The following is a 17185-nucleotide window of genomic DNA, read 5'->3' as shown; positions in this document are numbered from 1 at the left end:
TATTCTTGAACCTTGGTTTTAAGTTATATGCTAAATAGGGTTGAGGCATCAGCTTACCAAATGAATTAGCAATTGACCAGAAATTATTTATTTTCCTTAATTCTTCTTTATCAGCTATGACCGTTAATAGAGCGGCCATTTTATTTATTTATTTTTTAAAAACTACTTTACTCCTCATTTCATTTTCTAAATTAGTGCAATCAAAATTCTATAAGCATTCAGTTAGGTAGAGCTGCCAGGTTTTTGAATATTCTCCTTCTGATATTTCGAGCCAACAAAGCTTTGCTAAAGATCCTTCCTTCGAGCGGGCTAATGATATTAAGGACTTCAGAAATGCCGATTGATGTGCCACAAATTGGTTTTTCAATCCAAATTCCAATCTTATGTTTGCTCGACTGATATATTTAGGAATTTTAAAAACAGCTTTATAAGTTCTAATTTCTATGTCGTCGAGCACTTTTGCGTCTTTACCCCGAAAGATGAGTGTGCAATAGTCCAAAGATGGAATTAACTTTGCTTTCATTACCTTTATCAGATGATCATAATTAGGGCATAATAATTTGTCTCTTAGTTTCCTTAAGGCAAATGCAAGAGAACAACCCTTGGCTTCAAGGTTATTAAAATGTTTTCTAAATTTTAGGCCATCAAGCGTAATTCCAAGGTATTTATAAGATTTCACATTTTCAATTACCAGGCCGTTAATATTCCACTCTTTAGTCCTCTGTTTCCCTTTTCCCATAGTCATTATTTTTGTCTTTTTTGTATTAATTGTTAGTCCATTTTGTGTAACATAGCCATTAAAAGAGTCAATTAACCTTTTTAACCCTATTTCTGTTTGGTTCAATAAAATGGTATCATCTATATATTGCAGGTATTAATTGCTTGACTGTGAATAAAAGGCGAATGTGAATTACAATCTTTAAAATGGGCTGGCAAATCTGCCATAAAAAAGATTAAAAAGGCAAGGAGCCAACACACAGCCTTGCTTTAATCCCACATTCGTATCCAATCGACGGGTCATATGCTTTCGATCGCCAATTTTGATCTGTACCCAGGTTTGGGTGTATAAAAGTATAATCATCTTTAATAAAGATTCTGGAATACCCCAGTTCCTTAACTTACCCCAGAGAATATTTTGCGGCACAGAATCAAAAGCGGCTTTTAAATCGATAAAACACACATATAATCTTTGCATCCTGGTTTTGGCTCTTTCACCTAATAATGTTAATAAAATCAAATTGGTATGGGTAGATTCTCCCTTTCTAAACCCAGTTTGGAAATTGGGGATAAGATCTTCTATTGTTGCCAAAGCCTCTAGTTCTTCCAACAGGCAACTAGCAAATATTTTTGCTTCAACATCGGTGAGCGTAATTAAACGATAATTCGCCAGATTATCCTGTGGGCCACTCCTTTATATTGGTTAAATAACACTCACATGCCAAGATAGCGGGATAAGACCTGTTTTAAGAACTTCATTAAAGAGAAGCATCAGCAGCTCTGGCCTGTTACTTATATCAGCTTTAAATATTACGTTCGGGATACCATTTGGACCTGGTGCTCCGTTGGATCTAATCTTATTTATCATTTTTTTTACTTTATCGAGCGACCAGGGCCCCAAATCCACTCTACATTGGGAAGGGGGAATACTACCCTCACTCCCTCTATCTATTATTTTATGCATGCCACTTGGACTATTATTAAAACATTTATCATTATCTAGGCATTGGGTATCTATTTTCTTATTAAAGAAGCTCACCCAACTCACTTCATCAACATGAGCACTATTGCTTCTATTGATGCCGTTCTCGATGTTAATAATATTGCTCCAAAATAACCGTCAATCTTTGTATTTACAAGCATGATGGACTTTTGCCCATGTTGTTTCATAAAAACCTTGCTTAGCCCTCCAGCCAGAACCAGTAAAATCCACTAGCATGGAGAGTAACCATCTGGGTCACATTTTCAGTCATTTAATGACACAGGTGGTTTAACACATACATCTACCACTTGCTCTAAATCAGCAATACAAGTATATTGTGGTCTTTGTGTAGGTTAAATGATAAGGGAGGCAGGTAAGGAGTAGAGGAGGGAAGTGCAAACTTCAATTCAGTTCAATTTTATTTATTATGGTTTAGAATTCCGAAGAATTCCACATAAAATACATGATTAAAACACGATTCTGTACACCACCAATAATTTTAAAGAAAATTACAGATTCTCATTTTCATTTAAAAAGACATGAGCTTTAGGTAAAAAAGTTGCTGTATATGGATTATTACCACTTTATACAGATTGTTTAAGCTAATTCTATCCTAAAAATTACAATGCAGGTGGTCCATTAACATACACACGCTTATTTCAAATTACAGCACACTATAGTTTATCAGAAAAACCTGATTAGGAAAAGTACATCATAACCTAAAGGTCAGCAACATTGACTTATATAATGAAACTTAGGCCTAATTCCGACCTAATTTATTAACCAACAAGCCTTTAAATCATGATAACTTAGCAAACAGGAAAATTATTATATAGTTGTAATCTGAAAATAAATATCAAGCAGCACAAAACATTTGAAAAAGTGCACATGCTTGGTTGTAAACATAAGAACTTGGACTTAAGGCCTGGAAGTCGGGAAAAAGTGCAAGTGCTCTGTGCATCTTCTATTGGAAAAACTATTCCAATTAATACTAGCAGCAAAAAGTTTTTATAAAGTGAGCAATAAAGTGCAAATGCTCTGAGCCTCCTCTATAGAACACTCTTTACCAACCACTAACTAGCAGCAAAAAATATCTTGTAAAGTGCACGTAAGAACTTGAACAAAACAACTAAAATGTCGAAAAAAGTGCAAGTGCTCTGTGCATCTTTTTGGGAAAATCTTTCCCAACCACCACTAGCATCAAGAAGTTTTTATGATGTACGCAATAAAGTGCAAGTGCTCCGTAAATCTTTGTAGAATGGTCTTTACCAACAATAACTAGCAGCATAAAGTTTCTTGAAAAGTGCACATACACAGTTGTAAATTTAACTAATCATAAATAGCCAATGACAGGAAAGTACAAGAGCTATGAACGTTCAAATCTCAAGAACTTTTTACGATCTTAATAATTTTTTTAAAATTCTTTAAAAAAGAGAACATTTTTAAAAACACATCAGTTCGGATGGATGGGACAGAAGGCAGTTTCGGGCCTTTTCTGCTGTGGTAATCTTATACTTTAAAAAGCCAATCCTTAAATGTCAACGTCGTATTGAGTGGAGTGCAGGGCACACAAACAAAACGTGATTCAGATCTTGTATACCAAAATTACATAGCTGAAAATACCTTTCATTTTTAGGAATACCCTCCCAGGAACCTGTTAGGATTCTTTGGGGTAATAAATTCAATCTTAATAACAGGATCACCCTACGTACTCCATGTTTCAGGTTCCATAAGACATAAGGTTGGGGATTTTTAACAATGCTACTCCCCACAATACAATCCATGCTTCTGTTCATTGAGCACAATTTAAAATCTCTTTCACGAGAAACCACATATATTGTTTTCTTAATTATCTTCTTTAAGGCTGTTTTACAAAGAACCGCTGCCCCATCCATATCTAAACCAAACATTCTTAATGCTTTTAAATAATTTCTAAAAAAAGCGCTTTTTCCCATCATATTTACAAATATTTCCCTGTGCAACGCTGCCGTTAGCGAATTGCCAGAACCATTTATCAGAGCATTACACCACCTTAAGCACGCGGCCATTGATAACACATATGTGGAAAGGAGACCAAATTCGAGTCTAAGCGCAGCAATCGGTGCTGCACGATTTAGGTTACATATTTGGCGCCCGATCTTTCCTTCCACTTTCTCATATTTGGCCCACTCTTGCACATCTATTGTTTCGCTGGCATAGTTCAGGGTCAGTGGAATCTTTATTTTATTAACTGAAATAATATGTGAGAAATGTCTTTTCCCACATTGCGTGTACAGACGATTAATTGCAGAGGCTTGTGAAATTGCTTTACCTTTGCAATGATCCATGTGTCTATTGGCTGAACAGCTATTAGTAAATATTTTTCCCAAATATGGATAAAAAGTTACTACTTCCAGTTTTTCCTGTCCCAAAAACCAAATCAAATTTTTTCTGAACTTACAACCTTGATAACTAAAAATCATAACTTTGCTTTTTAAAATATTTATTTTTAAATAATACTCTTCTGTATACCTAACTAGCTCGATCAGTCATCTTTGCAATCCAATTGGTGGTAAATCCATTATTATTGCATCCCTACATTAGGCACCTGCTTGATGTATCTTTTGGGACGCATACGGTGCCTGAAGGTTGTAAGCAGGCGGTAGTCTTACCCCTCCAGAAAAAGCCGAATATTAGCTATGAGAAAATGGAGAACCTCCGCCCTATCTCGCTGCTACCCTATTTTGCCAAAGTGGCAGAGAAGGTCGTGAATGCCCAACTTATGACCTATGTGGAGGAAGTAAACCAGCTCCACTCGACGCAATTTGGTTTTAGACCCAGGCATTCAACGGAGTCAGCACTCCTAATGGCCGCCGAGACCATCAGACAAGGGGCGGATGAGGGTCAGACCATGGCCCTTATTCTCCTTGATCTGAGTGCGGCTTTTGACACTGTGGCACATTACACCTTGCTACAGTGTCTGAATAAGAGTGGGATTATGAGGGCAGCGCTGAAATGGATTCAGTCTTTCCTGACCAATCGGGGATTCCAGGTTAGGCAGGGCGAGCACGTTTCTAGGATAATCAACTTGGACCAAGGCGTGCCACAGGGCTCGGCCTTGAGTCTGACTCTATTTAATCTTTATGTCTCCCCTGTAGCTGATATTGTTGAGGGCAACGGCATGCGTATTGTGTCATATGCCGATGACACGCAGCTGGCCATCTCCCTGTCGCGTTCACCTGGTCTTGATGCATCTAACTTTAGAGCGTGCGTGCAGGAGCTGGCCGCCTGGATGTCTACCAACTGCCTGAGGTTGAATGGTAGCAAGACGGAGGTGCTCGTGGTGGGGGGGGTGTCCGTCTATCTGGTCATCGGCGTGGAGGCCTGCCTGTTTGGGACCAGCACCTGTGCCTTGCCAACAAGCTAAAAATCTGGGTGTATGGTTCGATTTGGACCTCACTTTTGCGCCACAGATTAGTCGAGTGGTGGGGGTCTGCTTCGGGGTCCTGAAAGCTCTGCGGAAGGTGCTGCACCTTCTTCCGATGGAGGCTAGACGGACGCTGGTGCATGCCTTGGTCACCTCGAGAATGGACTATGGCAACCTCCTGTTCCTGGGAGCTACAGTCAGGAGTCTAGATCGTCTGCAGGTGCTACAGAATGCCGCAGCCCGGCTGGTTCTGAGGCTCCCGATAAGATCTGCCTAGAAGGCCGCGCTGCAGGCACTGCACTGGCTTCCGGTCAGGAGTAGGATTGAGTTTAAGACCCTGTGCATGTGCCACCGTATTCTGGGAGACAAAGCACCTGGGCCTTTACAGAGCGTGATTACACAATACAGACCTGCTCGGCCACTTAGGTCCACAGGTACAGGCCTGCTGAAGATCCCAAAAATTAAAAAGACCCATATGGAGGGCAGGTCTTTTCGGTTCCTTGCAGCAAAGGGTTGGAACAAACTTCCGCTGGAACTGCGCATGGAACCTTCTGAGGCAAGGTTCAGGGGAAAGCTCAAGACGCATCTATTTGGGCAGTAATTATGCACATTTGAGCAGTTTTGGGGGGCCTGTTATTTCCACTCATCACAGCGCGGGGACACGCCGGTGTGCGTAACCAGGCTCTTTATAAACTTCCCTATTATTATTATTATTATTATTATTATTATTATTATAACAGACAACTCAGTTTTAGGTTACCTAATTGAGGGGGTCCCCTTTACTCTGCCCTACTTTACTCGGCAGATCATTGATGTAAATCGAAAAGAGTAAAGGGGCCAGGAGGCACCCCTGCTTCAACCCATTATGTGTTCTTATTCTCTTTGAGAGACCTTGTGTCCCCCCAATAAAACCTTTGTCCAGGTCGAAGAATGTAGAGCAATTATTAAACTTAGGAGGATCCCTGGAATCCCCATTGTAACCAATTACCTCCACAGCTTCCCCCGGTCTACCCTATCTAACGCTGTGGAGACATCTATAAAGGCTGAGTATTACGGTACCCCTCCGACCCACTGGATATTTTTAGGTTAAGGTATGCAAAATAGAGATGTTATCAAGTGTGCCACTATTCTTACGGAATCCTGTTTGTTCCAGAGGAATATAGTTATTTCCGAATGCCCAATCTTGAATATGGCCAAGGATACTCTTTGCAAACAGTTTCCCCGTTGCATCTAAAAGGGAGATTTGTCTAAAACTGGCCGGGGAATTTTGTGGGCCCTTCTTATATAACGGGACTAATATACTTCGCTTCCAAGATTGTGGCATATCCCCATCATTATTACAGTGGACAAACAACGGATGTAAACATTTTGCCCAATCTTTACAGTCCTGTTTTATTATGGCTACAGGTACATCATCTGGCCCCATTGCACTAGAGTATCTTGCCCCTTAAATGTATCCTTCAATCTCCAAACATGTCGGTGCTCCCACATCACCCCCCGTTGGTAGAACATTAATGACCTCTTCAATCTGTTCAACTGGGTGATTTAGCACATAAACCTGGGAAATATACATAAACCATTTGGCTTCTGGGATTAAAATGGGTTTAGATTTTTCTCTCCCATCACAGAACTTTGCTATTAATGCCCAATACTTCCTAGTACCCCCAGACAAAGCCACTTCTCGTAAGCTAACCCATTTTTCATCTTCAGCACTCCTCCGATCTGATGCTACTTTCCTTTTCCGAACCTGTTTTAGCCGTTGTGACCTGGGCTCTCTAAATTGGTCTCTAATTAAACCATTAATCTCCTTGTTCAATTTTTTTTATTTTTCCATGGTATTATTACTATTAGGGGAACTCTCACACCTTGCGTATTCCATCCTAATGTTCTAATTGCAGCCAAAACCCTTTCATACCTCAAAACCGGTGTCTCTGGGCTAGGGCTAAAAGCAATATTCTTGAAAACCCTCTCAAAGTTTGGAAGCAACTTATATGACCAGCAAGTACGGCCAGTATTTCGGGAATAAGTGACATTTTCATGCCTCTGATTCCAAAGTTCAAGCTTCTCAATTTTCTTGACCATGCTTGCCACTAGAATGTTATGGTCACTCAACTTTGTAGTGAGTACATTGAACTGTATACATGCACTAAACAATTGACATTTTTCCAAAGAGGGTAGCATTGTATGCTTGGTCCTGTTAAAAATAAAAAGGGAATGAAAATTGGCTGCTAAATAAATAAATTATCAAAACAAACATCATAGTTAATTTAATTCTGCCCGGCTCATAATGAAGCTCTAAACAGTAAACATACATGTTTTGACATCTCCCCATAGAAAAGATAGGAGAGGCTGAGAATTCTACCCATAAATTGGTGAACTGTATTTTGCAGTAAATATGAAGTACTACAGCAGAACTACATTAGTATGTGAATCAGATAGAAAAAGTTGAATTATAAACAAGAAATTTGACATGTGTGACTAAAGCTGATATACATTTACATAGAGCACTTATCTGGAGGCTTGATTAGGAGAGTTTCAGCCATTCTAATTGAATCCAACCAGATGACCTGCTGGAAAAATAATGGGACGTATGGCAAAAAGATGGTTTTTATTTTTTTATTCCTATTGTGTCTTTTGCTCCTTTCTTGATTTCTTTTCTCCCCTATTTCTTTTTTTATTTTTCTTTCTCCTTCCTATCATTTCACACAACTTCATTCTTTCCCTATTCCTTTATGTATTCCCTTAAACTTTGCAGTGCATTATCAGTTTCTTTCTTTCTTTTTTTTTCTTCTTGTGTTTATTCTACTCTTGCTGTGTAGCTCTACTCAGTTTTTTTAATGTGTACCTCTAGTGTTATCCTTTTCCTCTATTTTCCCCTTCTTAGTTTCTTTTCTATGTTTTTACCTTCCTCTCCTGTTTCATTCTCTTCTTTGTTATGCTTCTTTCTTTGTCCTCTCTATTTTGTATTCTTTGACTTTTTTCTATATATCATTTTAGCCTTCATCATTTCCTCCCTTTTCTTCCTTTCTCCTCTCTTCATTTATTTTTCCTTCCCTCTTTCTTGAGTTCACACCTTCTTCTCGATTTCCTTTCTTTTGTCTTAGATCTGTCTTTCTCAAATTCTTTCTCTCTGCTGCTGTATTCTCTTCTTTTCTCCTGTCCCTCCTTTCTTTCAGTCTTATCTTCTTTCTGTCTATTTATGTCCTCTTCTTTTAATCTTTCTCTATTTTGTGTATTTACTGATTGTACTTTACCTTTTTTCTTCTTTATTTCTTTCATACTGTTCTTTTCTCCATGTCTCTCCTTTCTGTTTCCTTTTCACTCTCATTTTCATGTGCCTTCCTTTTCATTTTCTTATCATTATTTTTCTTTCTTCAGTTTTTTTCTTCTCTCTTTCTCTGTTGGGCTGTTTTCTGTTTCTGTTCTTCTAAATTTCTCTTTCTTCCAATAACACCTTTGTATCTTTTGTTTCTTTTTCTGTTTTCTCCTATTATTTTCTGCTTTCTTTTGCTCTGTTTCTTTCCCTGTTTTTCTCTGATTCTTTATTTTACATTCTTCAATCTTTCTCTCTTGCCTTTTTCTCTCATTCTGTCATTCTTGCCTTGTTCAATTTCTCTTACATTCTCTGTCTCTCTTTGTCTCCTTATTTCTCTATATTTTTTCATTTTATTGCCGTAAGAGCAAGGGACAAAACTGATGCACTTGGACCCCAAATGTAAACTTTTTGCGAGGCAGATCCAGTACCATTAATGCGGTATGATCATTGTAGCAGGACTAGGTACTTTAAGGTTGTTGTTAACATTATTTGGCCTTTATGTACACTCTATTGAATCCCTTATTAGGCAGTAGCTCACAACAAACTTGAATGATTAGGAATAACTCTCATTGCAAAAAAGGTGTGAGACCCCTGGTTTTGAGAGGGGACAAAATGATTGCCCCCCTAACCATAGGCTGGCACCTGTGAAGAATCAGAAGAAGGACTGCAATGCTGTCTGAATCTTGAAACAAGACTGGAATGTCTTGACTTGTACCCAGGACACTGAAGTGACTACAAGGGTCAGTTGTCTGATTTCTTGTTCAAGCCACACAGAAACAATACAAATCCTAAGGCCTTTTAAGGCTTTTAGCTGACCAGTTCCTACCGTGCCTCAACTGATCCCCTCTGCCTGCCACTGTGGAAGTGAACTCTGACCCCCAAGAAATGACTGCCTTTGCTTTTGTGGCCAGAACATGAAATGGGTATTGAAGGGACTCTGATACCTTGACATCGGAGTGAACACTGGTGTTGACGGATGGTAGAGAAAATTTCCTCCCCCCTTCAAGCAGTCTAAATCGGATTCCCTCAAATGGCAGCATATGAACTTCTCCCTTTGGGGCATGGTGCAAACTATGAATATGACGGTAATACCCAGATACAATTAAGTCTTCAGCATGCTGCCCCTGACGGTCCACAATGTGCTTCTCTTGCGGATAGAGTTGGACATCAGTTCATGTACATGTGGAGTAGGCACCGCCAGAGATTGAAGGCTGCAGTTCTTTGCGCTAACACAGATGCCCGGGGCTTTCATCTGCCTTATATGACCTCTTACAGCCTGGGTTTTCACCTCTCCAAACTGGCACGGTACCTGCATCACTTTGCAGAGACATGTGGGTGCAGATTGAACAACTTCTTTCTGTTTCTTGTTTGCTGTCACTTCCATGCTATTTGCCACCATTCCAACCCTATCTTTGCTGCCACGTCTGTGGCTCAGGTGACGGCCCACAAACTACTGGGTCCTGACCAGTGACTCCACAGCATGCCGTTGGTGACTTTGCATCACCGTCAAATTGTTTCACTGGGCCACATGGAGTGCAAAGGGTGTGCTAAACATCAATCAGGGCATGCTTAACTATTGTCAATGCTAATGGGGGAGTTTGCCCTTTTCCCCTCTGACTTCTAAAGAAACTGCCGGCTGACCCACAGCCTTTGTTTGGTGCTGGGCCCCCTCCTAAGGAACTGCTATTCTCACCCATCCAAAAATACCTCCGTCTGTGGGGCGTATCAAATGTTATGTTATGTTATGTTATGTTAAGTTCATTTATTAGGCGCACAGCTTCTCCAACCAAGGAGCGTCCTGGCGCCAGACAAGTAGCAACACAACATAGCTGAACTAAACAAAGCAAAAGAAATTAAGGAAACAAATACGTTTTTAGGGCACGACGAAAGAAACCAGGTCCCGAAGAGCGCGTATAGCAGGGGGTAGAGAGTTCCACAGCATTGCGGCACGCACTCGAAAGGAGCGGCCGCCTGCTCTGCAGCGCTGAAAGCGAGGAACAACCGCAAGTTCCAAGTCCGAGGATCTTAAGGCCCGAGTCGGAACATAGCGGGACAAAAGATTGGAGAGGATCATAGTGGGGGATACCTTGAGAATTTTATAAGCAACACACAGGACCTTAAACTGGATCCTTTGTGCAATCGGCAGCCAGTGCAGCGTGCGCAGGGTGTTAGCGATTGGAGAGAATCTGGGTAGTCCCACAACCGCTCTCGCTGCGGCATTCTGGACACGCTGCAGGCGGATGATTTCCGATTGATTTAATCCCGCTAGCAGAGAACTAGCATAGTCTAGCAGGGAGATCACAGTCGCCTGGACCACCAGTTGCCTGGTGGTGGCGTCAAAGAATCTAAGAACAGGCCGGAGTCCGCGTAGAGTACCAAAGCAACTGGCAGCTGTACGTTTGGTATGGCAGGCAAACGAAAGCGTTGGATCCAGCCAAACCCCAAGGTTTTTTAGCTCAGCGACCGGGGTTGGCGTAGGTCCCAGATCCGACGGCCACCACCTGTCTCCCCAGAGTTCCGTTTGTTTGCCAAAGATCATAACCTCCGTTTTGCTGGTGTTCAGCTGGAGGTAGTTGGAGGTCATCCAGCTGGCAACCGCCCGCAGTCCATTCTGGAACCTGGGGGCATCCAACTCCGCATCCCCGCTGATCGTAACCGCTAGCTGGGTGTCATCGGCATAAGACACCATGGTCAAACCCCACTGCCTGACAACCTCAGCTAGCGGTCCCACGTACAGATTGAAAAGCGTGGGACTCAGCGAGGGGCCCTGGGGGACCCCCAGATCCAGAGGATGGTGTTCGGACTGATAGGGCGGGACGGCCACGCAGAAGAAGCGGTTGGCAAGAAAGGAACGGAACCACTGGAGAGCAGTCCCCGTAACACCAGCTTCCTCCAGGCGACGCAGAAGGATGGGGTGGGACACGGTGTCAAAGGACTGGTATCTAGGTTATGTGGAGTCCTCATAAAATCATGCACTCAGGCCCTACCCTTAATCATAAATGAACCACATGACAGTCAACCTTCAGTAGATAATATGCCCTGTTGAACAGGACAAACCTGCTTCAGGGCCATGATAGACTTCTCCGAAAGCATTGCATTAAATTCCTGTACTTCAAAATCCTCAATAGATGGTACTGGACCCAGCAGTTGCTCTGCCTGGCACAACTGCTTTCCCCACAGATGCTGCTGGAGATGCTTGGAAGACGTCTGTGACATATACAATGTACTGTGGGCCTGCCAAGACCTCCAACCATACTGGGTAGCAGTATGGGGTCACATGCAACAACTCCATCCACAAGAACATGGAAACCCTCAACCTACACATACGGAAGGGACAGTAGAACTACATAAAGAAGCTCTTCACAAAAGGTTTACATATAAGCTTCCAGACATGATGGTGGACTCTGGCCTAGGTCGCTTCCTGCCAATCTTCCTACTAAAAATCATCTACCAATACCCCCCTTAAACCATGGATGCCCAGCAGCCTGTCCAAGCCTAAAATTACTTCAGGACAGGCAAGGTGGACTGAGGATGGCTATGTACACTAGGACGATATATTGGTTAAGGGTTCATTAACAATGATTGACTGGTTTCCCTTTAAAATGCCCTTCCTTTAGCAATAGACATCAATAGTCAAATTATCTGTATCTGAAGAGGAGTGAATGCTTCCTTACCTGAACTGAATAATTCTTGCCAACCAACAAGTTATTGGAGGGATTTGTCTGTAGCTGCTCTTTGAGCTTCTATTTTCAGCATGTTGTACTACAACTGCTAGCACGTGTCAGCTGCTCATCCACTTAGCTAGAAGGTGTCAAAACAATGCCAGTCTTCTTGATCGTGTAGATCTTAAACCCTATGACTTGAGTGCTCACAAAGTCGGTCTGCAAAGTTTTCAGTAGATCGTTGGAACATCACAACTCTACTGTTTGCACTCATATAATATCCATTCAGGTGTTGGCTTTGTAGAAGGAATTGTTGAGGAGATGTATTGGTAGAATTCCATTTGAACAGCTCAAACGTGACATTTCTTTCTGAACTAGAAAGCAGGTTTGTGGAAACCATTCTGCAACTAGGGAAAGTGGTGTGGAGTCTTAGGGGACTGTACAGAATATTTGCTTCAAGGTAAGAATACTTCTAGAATTCTTTAAAAAGGTTTGCACAAATTATTGACTCCAATAGGATAGGGCAACCCCCACTAACATTAGTTAAAAAAGACCCACTTCAGTGGCTTCATCTTTGCATCATACCACACTCTCCTTTTGGCAGAGATCTATGACTAGAGTGATGTATTCATACAGTTCATGAGATCTCATGGAACCTTTTCCAGCCATAGGTTTCAATCCTACACCATCAGTTATCTGCAGACAAGTTTCTATTTCCAAAGACAAAATCTGTAATTGGGACCAGCCACAAATGTTTTTTTAAGTATGCTAACTTCTGGACTAGGCACACAGTGTGTGTCTGGATCTTTGTCAACCGCATAGAAAACAACAATGATTTTGTGCTTTCCATCTGGTAGATTGAAATCTAGGCCCACTATGTTTAACAGTTGCAAGCAACAAATTCTGCTATTTCCTAATTGTTAGAAAGTCATCCTTTTGCCCTGTTCACCCCTATTTTCTGCAGAATGATACTGGTGGTAACTGACTCTGACTGTAACCTGGGCTCTGCTAACTAGCTCCAGAGCTGGTGCTACATGTAAAAATGTACATGTAATAGGTACACTAACAATTGGCAATGAGAGACCCTATAAGTCCGTAGTAGACAATAGAGCCAGCTGTCGCAATTTACCTATACATCCTAGTATATAATAGGGCATGGAGGTTTAGGGGCCCAGTAGATTTCCTGCACTTGCATATGTGTGTTACTGTGTGCATATTGTCAGTGTAAAGGCCTTCCTGCCTTGCAGTTTGTCTTTAAAAGTAAATTCTCCCAGCCGGTATTGACCGACTGTTAGACCTGTCTGCCCTTTAGGTAGTCCCTCCTAATTAATTATTTTTTTTGTCCCCTTTTTGCCCCTCATAACCTTTAATTTTTTTTATGTCCACCAGATTTTTGAGGTGTTGTCCTAGGGGTTGGGGGTTCTTTGCCCTCATAGTCTTTTCTTGAGGCCTTGGCGCCTTCCTGACTAGTTTTACAAGATACACAAAATGGTGGCTATTAACTGCCACAACTGCCACCCCAGAGACTGGAACCATAGGGTAGAATAGGAACATTCCAGAACCTTCTGGTCCCTTCTGGACCCTTTGAGGTCAGCCTATATAAGGCCAGGGACAGGGTAGCCATTTTGTGATGACCAGAGAGCTTGAGGAGTGAGGCAGTGGCGTGGGGAGGTGGGCGCGCAAGAAGTGGTTAGTTCATCTGTGAGGTAGACAGCCTCTTCCTGAGGACGACCCCCCCATAGCCCCTGACCGAGCCCTGATGTCGGTTCATGATCCCTGAGGGAAGCGGCTTTGAGATTCTTGCTGACACCCTCTGGTTCCCCCTTTCCCCTGCCTTCGAGAACATCGCCTGTTGATTGTGGCAAGCCCCGCTAGGCCGTCTTACCGGCTTCTGGAAGAGCGGGTCGGGAGTGAGTGAGGTGTCCTGCTCTGTCCGGAGAGTCTCTGGTGGGGAGAGTAGCGTCTGCGGAGGTTCCGCCGATCCGTGCGCAGGCCCAGAGGCTGAGTGCCCGACTGCCGGTGGAGCGCAGTGGAGGGCCGATCAGTGCGCAGGCCCAGAGGCTGAGTGCCCGACTGCCGGTGGACCGCAGTGTAGCGCCAATTAGTGTGCAGGCCCAGAAGCTGGGTGCCCGACTGCCGGTGGAGCGCGGTGTAGCGCCGATCAGTGCGCAGGCCCAGAGGATAAGTGCCTGACTGCCAGAGGAGAGAAGGGGATGCGGCGCCCTGCTGAGACACTGCTCCCTCGCGCCTGCTCAGTGACGCGATCATCAGAGGAGCTGAGGAGACGACTCGAGCAGCCCATATCGCCGCTAGGCCCAGGCAGGCCTCCCCTCGGTGCCGGTTTGGAGAGCACTTGACCCGGCCCACGAGGAAGGCGCTGCCGGAAGAGGAAGTCTAGTGATAAGGGCCGGTTGACCGCAACTGCACAGTATTCTGCTGGCCCAAGTAAGATGGAAGCTGGGGGCTGTTGTATGACTGTGAATCGATAGACAAGGTACCAGAAGGGAGATTTTGCTTTCCCTCAAGTCTCTTGAATTACCTGGAAGCCCAGCTCTGGCAGAATTGGGGGGAGACTGAGATTAGCAGTCATCAGAATTAGGGATAGGAGGAACAAGTGACACAAAGAAGAGCAACTGCACAGCAGAAGTTAATAGTACCCTCTGAAGGCCGATAAAGATGGGGATTGTGGCTTAATCCTTTGTTTTCTTTCAGTGGTGGAAGGGGAAGAAGACTCTGGCCTTGTCTTAAAAAACATCTGAGACAGTCATAGATAAGTTGAATGTAGCATTTAATCTGTCAATTGAAAATCCCTGTAGTTACTCACCTGACCGTGGGGAAAGTGTCACCCTCTGGGTACCACGGTACCATTCCAGATTTATGTTGCCTGAGTGTTTCCAGTGAGTTATGTAATATTGTACTATGAATGAATTGTGGGAGAATTAATTAATGTAAACCTGGAAATACGGAAGTAACTTAGAGCAAGAAGAGTAGAAAAAGTTTACAGAACCAAGAAACGTAAATGCACTGAATTCACTGTAAATGTGGTACCAATCTAGTATCTGAGCACAAAACAAGAAACCGACAATAAGAGTGAATATAAAACTTTTCTATTTTTATAAAAAGTAAGGTGTAGTGTCATTTTTGGATGGATGGGCACTGAGTTACTGAGTGGGTGAGACGCAAACTTAACACATGTACTTTGGAGTTAGGCCTTCCTACTTAGTGCCAAGCTACCCTATGTGACTTGGAGACCCCAGGTCCAACACCGACCCTATGGGTTTCTAGTAAATAATAGGACTGGTGGTTGAAACTACCTATTGGTCCATAGTATATAATAGGGCATGAAGGTTTAGAGGCCCAGCAGATTTCCTGCATGGGCATTTGTGCACTGCTGAGTGCCTGCTGTCATTTTAAAGGTGCTACAGCAACAGAGTATGGATGGACGCTGAATAAACCATTCTCCCCCATTCAAGAGATCTGGGTTAAATCTGCTCTTCCTTTGCTCATAATGCCACCATATGCAAATGAGACTTGACCCTGTTCCTCATGGGAACAGTCCACCCGAACTGCTTAGCCGGGTCGACCCTGGACCGGAAACAAGCATACTGATACCGGTTCTCAGGGTATATTATCACTCATCAGCCAGGCTAGCTTGAATCCAGTGGCACAGCGAGAAAGGGAAACACGTCCAGGCATACTCATCCTACTTAGGGCGAAATGTGCTGTGGCACCAGATTATGGATGGAATGATGAATGAAGCAAACATTCTCCCCAGTCAAGAGATCTGTGTTAAATACATCATTCTTTTGCTGACTATGCCAACCCAGTTTGGGCTCAGCCATATGCAAATCAGTCTGGACCCTGCTCCTCATGGGTACAGTGCAGCCCATACTGCCAAGCCAGGTCCTCTCTGCTCGCTGTGACATCGAATTCAGGCTAGCCTGGCTGATGTGGGGTGATATACCCGGAAGCCGAAACTGAACCCTGTATACTTGTTTCTGGACCAGGGAGGGACCAGCTTGGCAGTTTGGGCTGGGGCTAAATGTATGATTTATTCAGCATTCCGTCCATCATTTGTTTACCAGTCATTGTAAAGGCAGCATGGCTTTGCAGAACTTCTTTAACTCTACATTTTGTGCAAACTTAACTTTGGTGGTATCGACACTTTACAAGTTATAATCTACCTTATTTATACATATTAGGCTCTCCTCAGTTCTCCCCTAGGTGTCCCAGATGTGGGGGGCCACGGAGCTATAAGCAGGGATCGTATAAAAGATGTTTACATGCCCTGGTGAGGAAAACATTCCTGTTTCGTTTTTCCCATTGTAGATTCTTAGCCCCACAGGCTAATATTGCTATGTTTTATTTAGATACTACGATTGCTAGTGATCCAGCGGCTTTCCAGCAACAGGTAATCTAATACCATATACTCACCTGGGCCCATAAACACACATACACGCTACCTGGTATTAAACTGCGGGCTTACATTTGTTTGTACTTTTTATCGTTCCAGATTAGTCTTGCCTAATTCTCAACTAATCTTTCACTGATCAAAAAGTTATTTCCTTTGGTCAATGGACCAAACTAGTTGATGGTGAAATGTCATCAATACAATCTACATATTTCAATGTAATAACCACAGACTCTGGAAATATTTTAAATCTTTATATAGATTAATTTCATGTAAACCACTTACAAGTACAGTACTGTCACCATTATTCATAAGAAGGAATATTAAGTGAATCAATTATCACATGTATTCATTTCTACTACACAATGACTACACTTGGAAAGAAGAGGATAGAGAGAAAAGGACATTGGCACATAAACAGACATATAATTATAGTTACCGAGTATGGTGTGAAGGGTCCACAAGGGAAGATCTGGTGACCAAAGGCTTCAAGACAGGAATCAGGACAAGATAGATGAGCTATCTATCACCAACGCTTGCCTAGCACCCCTCTCTGACACTTTCTTCCTCCTCAAGATTCTTCTGCGATCTTTTTCTAATTCATTGATTTAATATAAATATAAAGTGGCTCTGCATTCGGTTCTTCTTCAGCTTCTCTCGTCACTCCAACAACATCCTAACCTCTGCAGCA

Source organism: Lissotriton vulgaris, chromosome 1_2 (genome assembly GCF_964263255.1).
Source record: "Lissotriton vulgaris chromosome 1_2, aLisVul1.2, whole genome shotgun sequence".
Lineage (NCBI taxonomy): Eukaryota > Metazoa > Chordata > Amphibia > Caudata > Salamandridae > Lissotriton > Lissotriton vulgaris.
The sequence above is the reverse complement of the archived record's forward strand: the minus strand, read 5'-3'. Positions refer to the sequence as shown.